The following is an 8234-nucleotide window of genomic DNA, read 5'->3' on the forward strand; positions in this document are numbered from 1 at the left end:
GGAAGTGGCTTCTTGACAAAATGTGCACATGACTGTATAGTTGAAGGACCATACAAAATTCAATGATGTTCTTAATTGTCTATTAGAATTGTACCCCTTAAGTAATTGTAAATATCCTTGGTGAAAGAATTTCAGAATGGAAGTAAACCTCAAGAGGTTCCTCTGCTTTTCAAGGTGACATTTGTGGAATACCGTGACAGAGTAAAGGAAAATGTCCTGGTGGAAAAAAATCAATGGTTAATGCTTTTTTTTGGAAAAAAGTTTTAAGGGTTTCCACCTGTACCATATTTTCTTAATTTACCCATACTCTTTTGCTAATCTTTCTTAATAGCAGCAACATGGCAGAAAACATTGTTGGAAATATATTAAAGTCCAAACAAATTGGAGGGTCAGTGAATTGCCACTAAGTCAGAAGTTATAAACATGCCATCTTCCTTCCATATGACATATGACAGTAATGTTGTGTAAAGATTGGTTTGATCTGCATACGGGCCCCTTTAACCACACCTAATGAGTTCAACCTACCAAGAAAGGAATTTAAAAAAAGGGATTTTTAGGGGCTGGCCCCGTGGCCGAGTGGTTAAGTTCGCGTGCTCCGCTGCAGGCAGCCCAGTGTTTCGTTGGTTCGAATCCTGGGCGCGGACATGGCACTGCTCATCAGACCACGCTGAGGCAGCGTCCCACATGCCACAACTAGAAGAACCCACAACGAAGAATATACAACTATGTACCGAGGGGCTTTGGGAAGAAAAAGGAAATAATAAAATCTTTAAAAAAAAATGGATTTTTAAACCTAATAAATGAGGTGTCATAAGGTCAAGAAATGTATGTCTGAAAATGGAAGAAACTAATTTGATTAATTGTAGGCTTCATCTCTCTGAATTTATGCAACTAGAAGTTGAAAAATCACTCACTGGGAATATCGCATAGTACCTTCATCACTTAAATAGGAACTTGGGGAAGGTGGGTGAAGTAACCCTTTCATATTGGGATTCTACAGAAATAGGGAAAACATCAAAAGGCTTTGGTCTATTCTAGCTCATTTAATTAATTCCTCACCATTTTCTTTCACTGTCTGTATCTCTATGTCACACTGTTCTCACACATTCATCAGGGACTGATGAAAATATTATTGTCCAAATATGGTATTAGCGATGACCATGTGAAGTGAGTTGATATAATTGGCATTTTTCTGTAGCTGGACTCCTTTCCTTCAGCCTTGCACTGAAACCCCTAAAGATAATAATAATAATATAGCGATGGTACATTTGGGCGTATGCGTAACACAGTGAACAGACAGATACATCCTAGTGATAGGCTGCATAACTACATTTGTTAGCGTACAATAATAGTAAAGCTCAACGATGCAATAAGTGTGAGTCCTATATAAAACCAGAGGCAGCAACTTTAACCTCTCCGGAAATTTGTCTACAGAAATATGCTATGAACCATGTACGCAAAGCAAGTCTAAATCTCCATGATATTTATCAACTCGCTCTTGCTCACTAGACCTCAGACCCTCCTGCATAAAAGAGGGCGTCACAATTGATTATCCCTAAAGTCCTTTCCAGTTTCAACCTTCTCTCTCTATACATCCATGATTCTACTGCTGTGTACCCTTATCCCTACTATTGGAGATAATTTTAGAAATAACTGTTCTTCATACAAAAGAATTGCAGTGTTTTTAGGTTGATTTGACCTCAATGGCAATAATGACATCAGCTAGAGAGTGAGTCATGGAAGATGAAATACTTGTAAACACAGCTTGTGTAACTGGCCTCCCATTCTGCATTCAGACTTAAAAAAGACTTCACAGAAATGGTTATACGCTTTATTAGTACGCAGGTAATGAAAAACTACGACCTCACCACAGCACCATGACTCATCTACAGAGTAGCAAAGATAAAAAAGATTCCCAATTTTAATATCACCTACTTGTCTGAATGTAGATTGACTACAGCTCCCACGTGGACAGTAGGAGTCAGAATTGACATTCAACTTTGGAAAACTGGGTTGCAGTATCTAGTACACAGGCCCTCAAATTCCATTCCTACTCTTGTATCAACTAGAAATGAGTGAATGCGTACAGCCAAGATTGTAGAAAAATGATCAGGGTAGCATTACTCGAAATCTGAAAAATAATCTGTAGTGTGTTCATTGAGATGCTCCACAGCCACGAGAATGAACTGTCACCACATGCAACAGCATGGAGGAATCGCACATACATACTATAGAGCAAAATAATCCAGACCCAAAAAGATAAAAATGGAGTGATTTCACTTCTATATAGTTTTTTTAAAAACATACAAAACTGTCTATCATATTGGACATCGATTTGTGTTGGGGCCCACAGACAGCCTTGAAATGTTCCTCAGGTTCTGAATTTTGGTCTGGGTTCTGGGTTCAGGGATGTTTTCATTTCTGAAAATTCTCTTGCTATTTTGTAATGACAAATACACAAACTCACACATATATAGAACTTTAAAAGATTTTCAAAAATAAAGACTACTATCAGATTTCATTTCATCCTACTACTGCAGGATTTCATTATTAATTTTTAAATCTCTAGTAGTTTATTGTATGTAATATGTTTTTAAGATATTCCTGGAAAATTAATAAGGCACAACACTTTCACAGAATATTTCATTAAATAATCTTTTATATTACAAAAAATGTGCAGTTTGCTTATAGAATAAAGATGCTGTTAGCAACACACAGCTCCTGGTTTTCTTTGTTGGGGAGGGGAAAATTTCCACCTACTCCTCTTGATTGTTTTGGCTGGACTAATGATTAATTTGACACAGACAGATTAACAGGAGAAAAAAATTTTAATTGAATTTTGTACATCCAAAGGTCCCAAGATATGAGACTCAAAGAAGTGACCAAAGCAAGCAACCTTTGTACCTTTTAGACCAAGAAACAATAAATTTGTGAAGAACAGATAAGACGAAAAAAACCCTTAGGTTTGGGTAGAAATTAGTGAAGAAACTAAGTAGGTTTTTTTTATATGGACTTCCGCCTGTCTATTGGGCATGCAGCCACAGGGCTCATGTACAAGAAAATGCATGGCACAAAGAACAAGACAACCACTGTGCGGTGGGAGCCACAGGTGGAGAGAGCTTTGTGCTCCCCTTTAGAGCTGCAAGACTTCAGGGCGCAGAGGATGACCACAAAGGAGGTGTTAAGGATAAGGAAGATGGTCATACACATCGCCACATTGTTGAGGATAACTGAGAGGCCCAGGATGTGGGTGTCCATACAGACCAGCTTCAACAATGGAAACAAATCACAAATCAAGTTGTCCATGATATTGGGGCCACAGAAGGCTATTTGATGCATGAGCAGAAGCTGTATTACTGCAGGGATAAATCCCCCCACCCCCCCACCCATACCCCTCCCAGCGGCAGGCAGTAAACCTGAGGACTCAAGATGGTCACGCAATGCAGGGCTTACCGATGGCCACATGGTGGTCCTAGGCCATCATGATGAGAAGAATGATCCGCACATGACCACAGAAACGCTCCACCAAGAGCTGGGTCATGTGACCTTTGAGGGAGATGGTGGTGCTCTCAGAGAGGAAGTCCACAACCATCTTGTGGACAGTGAGACAGTAGGTGGCATCCATGAGGGACAGGAAGTAAGGGAAAATACACAGGTGATCTCAGATTCTGACTTGCGATTATGGTGACCACAATGAGTAGGTTTCCTAAGACTGTGGATGCGTAAATGATTAGAAACACAGCGGAGAGTATTTTCCACGGCCCTGGGTTCTCTGAAAGACCCCAAAGAATGGATTCCGTCACATTGTGAGGATTTCCCACTATCAGGTGCTGATATGATCTCCAGCTGAGCTGGAAAACATAACAAAGCAACACATGATTTATAATTAGTGGTTGTTTGACTTCATACACTTCATATATTTCCAGGAGTTCGGGGAGCTTATTGCTTGTTTTTTATTCATTTATTCACCATCCAAGCACTTGGCTTTTAAGAACGTGCTAAATAAAGAGCTTAAAAGATAAATACTTTTTTAATGCAAGGTTTCCTTCAAGGCTTTTCTCCTCTCTCTTAAAATGCTTCTTCCACATGAATAGGTTTTCCCTCCTCCTCCCTTCATGATTGTATTTATTAGTAGCCAACTTTTTTGAGCACCTACCTTACTCCGGGCACTAGAATAAGCCTATGATTAACTCTGTCTTACAGGTGATGGAACTGACTCCCAGGATTCAGGAAGCTTAACCAAGGTGGCACAGCTCGTGGTGGTGAAGCCAGAATATGGACCATGTTTCCTGCCTCCTGAATCAGTGCCCTCAAGCGTCCAACATTGCTTCTCTAGTAATTATGCTGCGAGTCTATCACTCACCGATCACCGAGCTGAGCAACATTACAATCATTATCCTGTGGTATCTTCTGAACAATCTGACGTGGGTTTTTCTTCCTGTGCTTTTTCAAACAATACAACAATTCTTTTGTAATTTTGTGCTCTACTTCTAAATATTAAATCATTAAAATACGTCTAAATCTAGTGATTCTACAGTCCCTGATACATCATTCAACGATGATTACAAACCATGATGCTCATGAATCGGCCCAAGTCATTTCTTTCAGTTTCCTCTAAATGGAGCAAAGGATCCCAGAATGTAATAATAACAAGAATTGAACAATTAACTTTTAGCTTCTCTAGCTATGTTGCTGGGCACTGTGCCATGTATGAACTATGTATTATCTCACTTGCCAAAAATGATACCATAGGAAGTAGGTACCATTGCTGCTCCCATTATGAAGAAGAGAAGCTGAGCTCTGGGGAAGTTAAATCTCTTGGATAAGATTATATAACTAGTATACCATGGAGCCGGCCTTTTGATTACGCAGCTCCAATTCTTAACTCCTCCGTTGCCCCACTGCAGAAGAGAAGAACAGATTAGGCGGTGTTTCAGGAGGGTTACTTCTGCAACCTAGAAGAAAAGCCACGCCAGTTCTTTGCTGTTCCTCGGCCCCTTTGCTGTGCCTGAGAGCAACAAGGAGCAGGGCCGCCTAATCCTCCAGGGAGGGAGGAGCCACTAAAAGGGCCCTGAGGGTGGGCGAGCTGTCCTCCAGGCCCACACCTCGCTTACGATTCTGCTGACTATCCTAGGAGCAAGGAAAACCACCGAATAAATTCTCCATTTGTGGCAAGTCACTCTGGCTGTCGTGAGGAGAACAACAGATTGGAAATGGGTAAGAGGGGATTTGGGGAGAAAAATTCGGAGGCCCTTTCAATTTTCCAAGCCGAAAAAAAGGACTGTCCTTCAGACTAGGGTCATGGCAGTGGAAATGGGGAGAAACCAGCAGGTTTAAAAGGTAAGAGGATCCAGTGATGTGCAAAGGGGAGCAGAGACGAGTGGCTACGTGGCCCCAGGGTGGGGGAAGGAACGGAGCAGGCTTGATTTCTCGTCTTACCAGCTGCTGGCTCTGGTCCTTTGGGCAGACCAGTGGGCCTATTCTGTTTGTTCTGAGGTTCCCTGTGTTCTAATAAATCTCCCCCTCTTGCTTAAAAAACAACCAAAAAAAGCATGAACTAAACAAAGGAGAGAACAAATGGATTAATAAGGCAATGAGCGCTGAGTGAACTGACAAATGAGTGACAGAGTGACCAGGGGAATTCATTCATGTCCCCAGATGCTCAAAGAACGAAGAGAAACTGGATTAACCAGAAGCAAAAGGAAGTCCTCCCCACTGGGCATGCTCAGAGGGACCCCCCGCCAACACCTCAGGGTCTGTGTTCCTCCAGGGAGATGACCAGTTTCAGCTGAGACAGAGAAAGGAGGGGGTGGGCGGGGAGGAAGAGGCGGACGATGGATGGGTCCTGTGGGATCTCTGCATCATCCTCTCCTCCCATCCACGTGGCCTCCCTGCCCTTCCCTTTCAGAGTCCACAGCTTGACCATCCGTGCTGGGTGGGCTTGGGAGTCACCAACACCCCAAAAGAGATTTTCTGTCGCAGCAGCAACGTTGGGCAGCTCACAGAAGCTCAGAGCCCAGGGGCCTCACAGGCTCAGAAAGCCCCAATCCTCCTCTGCCCCGAGCACTCCGGATGGACACAAAGGGGAAGGACTCAGATGCACAACTGTGTGACTGTGGCCTCATCTCAGCCCAGCCCGCCTTTGGAGCGTCGTGGTCACTGTCCCTGTGGCTCACAGGCTGCCTCACAGCTGGAGACACGCTCTAAAATGGAGCCACAGTATGTCAGAGCGGAGGGGGTCCAGGGCCTCATTCTCTCCAGCACCTGGCTTTGCAGTTGAGAAAGGAGAAGCCCAGAGAGGGGAAGGAGTTCCCTCAGGTCACACAGTGAGGGGCAGAGAGGGACTAGAAGCTGGCTTTCGGACAAAACTCATTTCCTTTGGAAGGCTCCTGGGCGATGCCCGCTACCTGGAACAAGTAACAGGCCTGAAAACTCAGAGAGCACACAGTAGGTGCACAGTGGACGTTTGTGGACTGAATAAATGATAATGGGACGCAAAAGGCAGGCCATGAAGCTGGGAGTGGACTGCAAATCCTGTCTTCCCACAGGAAGTCCCACTCCTCTTGGGTACGAGTGAAGTGGGGCTTGGAATGGGGCGGGGGAGGGAAGAAGTGCGGCCGTGAAGCCTTTGTAGAGAGAAACAGTGGCATGTGGGAAGCCCACACGAGCAGGCTCACCCAGGAAATCAGGTCCAAAGGAGTCTGGCTGCTGGACCCTTGGCCCTGCTCTCCCAGGCACCACGCCATCTCCCACCAAGGAAATGTGGAGCCGATGGGTTGGAATCCTGGAGAAGAGAGGTTCTATTTCTGTTGGGCTGCTGAGGGGTGATGAGACCAGCCTGTGACGGAAATCCCACCCCAGAAGGACACCAGCACAGAGGGGAGTGAGCCAAGCCAAGAAGCTGAGAGAGATGATTCCTGCTGATGGCACAGAGCACCCAGGTACAGCCTTGCCTGAAGTTATCTGACTTTAGACTTCTTAGTTCATAAATCATTCTCTCCTGCTCTGTTTCTTTGCTTGTTTAAGCCACTTTGGGTTTTCTGTCACTGGCTGTGAAAATATTCTGGGGGCTGGCTCAGTGGCGTAGCAGTTAAGTTCAGGTGCTCAGCTTCAGCGGCCCGGGGTTTGTGGTTTTGGATCCCTGGTACTGACCTAGCACCATTTGTCAAGCCATGCTGTGGCTGTGTCCCACATACAAAACACAGGAAGACTGGCACAGATGTTAGCTCAGGACTAATCTTCCTCACCAAAAAAAAAAAAAAAAATTCTGACTCTTCCTTCCAACTGGCCAAATGGAGCACTCTGGAAAAGCAACAATATTTAGGAGTTAGGCTAGCTTCAAGGAAGAACTTCCAGACAACACTGCAAGATTCCAGTCTAACCTGGAGACCCAAATGGACTCAAGTACTAACTGTTGGGGGCCCACTACAGGCTGGGCCACTCACGTTACCCAAATTAATCCTTGTTGTAAAGGACAAGATTGAGGCTCAGAGAAGGGAGGTCACTGGCTACCACGAGGAAGTGGGGCTAAGGTATCCAGTGCCACGCGCGGCATACTGTGATCACCTGAGCTGTCAGGAGACTCACAGAGGCAGGCTGCACTGAAGGGAGGAAGGGGAGCCTCCGCCTGCCGGCACCAGCACACCCCCAGCTCCCCGATGCCCGGCATCCCTTTCTCTTGCTTTGCTTGGCAGAGTCAGGCCCATCCGATCATTCACAGGCCAGCGTCTGGAGCTGCTCCAGGGGAAGCCAGGAGCCTTCGCCGCCTACCGTACATGGGGACACCTCCTTCATTTGGGCCTTGGGGGACCCTATTCCTTGCTTGCACACCAGAGATCTTTTCTGAAATATACAGCTCGTGTCCTCCTTTTTTGCATCGTGGCCTCCCAGGGCTGCTGCAGGAGAGACCGGGCCGATGGTCCATTGACAGCTCAGCACCTGAAGGACCTGTGAGGCAAGAGCTGCCTGCCAGGAAGCGCTGCTCACAAGGGACCTCACACACCAGCTGAAGGGGCTGTCGAGCCCTGAGGGCCGGACACAGTACTTGGGCCTAAGTGACTCCAAAGTCTTCTTGATGGCTGGGGTCTTCTGGTCGTGCTGGGGTGGGGGGTCAAGGTCTCTGCGGTGTCTGAGGGCCAACTGTGTACAGGCTCGGGGTAAGCAGAGAAGCAAGGGCAGAGGCGGCCCCAGAGCTTTTCACAAACCAAAAACGGACAAGCCAGCCGGGTAGACCG

The sequence above is a fragment of the Equus asinus genome, chromosome 1 (assembly GCF_041296235.1).
Source record: "Equus asinus isolate D_3611 breed Donkey chromosome 1, EquAss-T2T_v2, whole genome shotgun sequence".
Classification (NCBI taxonomy): Eukaryota; Metazoa; Chordata; class Mammalia; order Perissodactyla; family Equidae; genus Equus; species Equus asinus.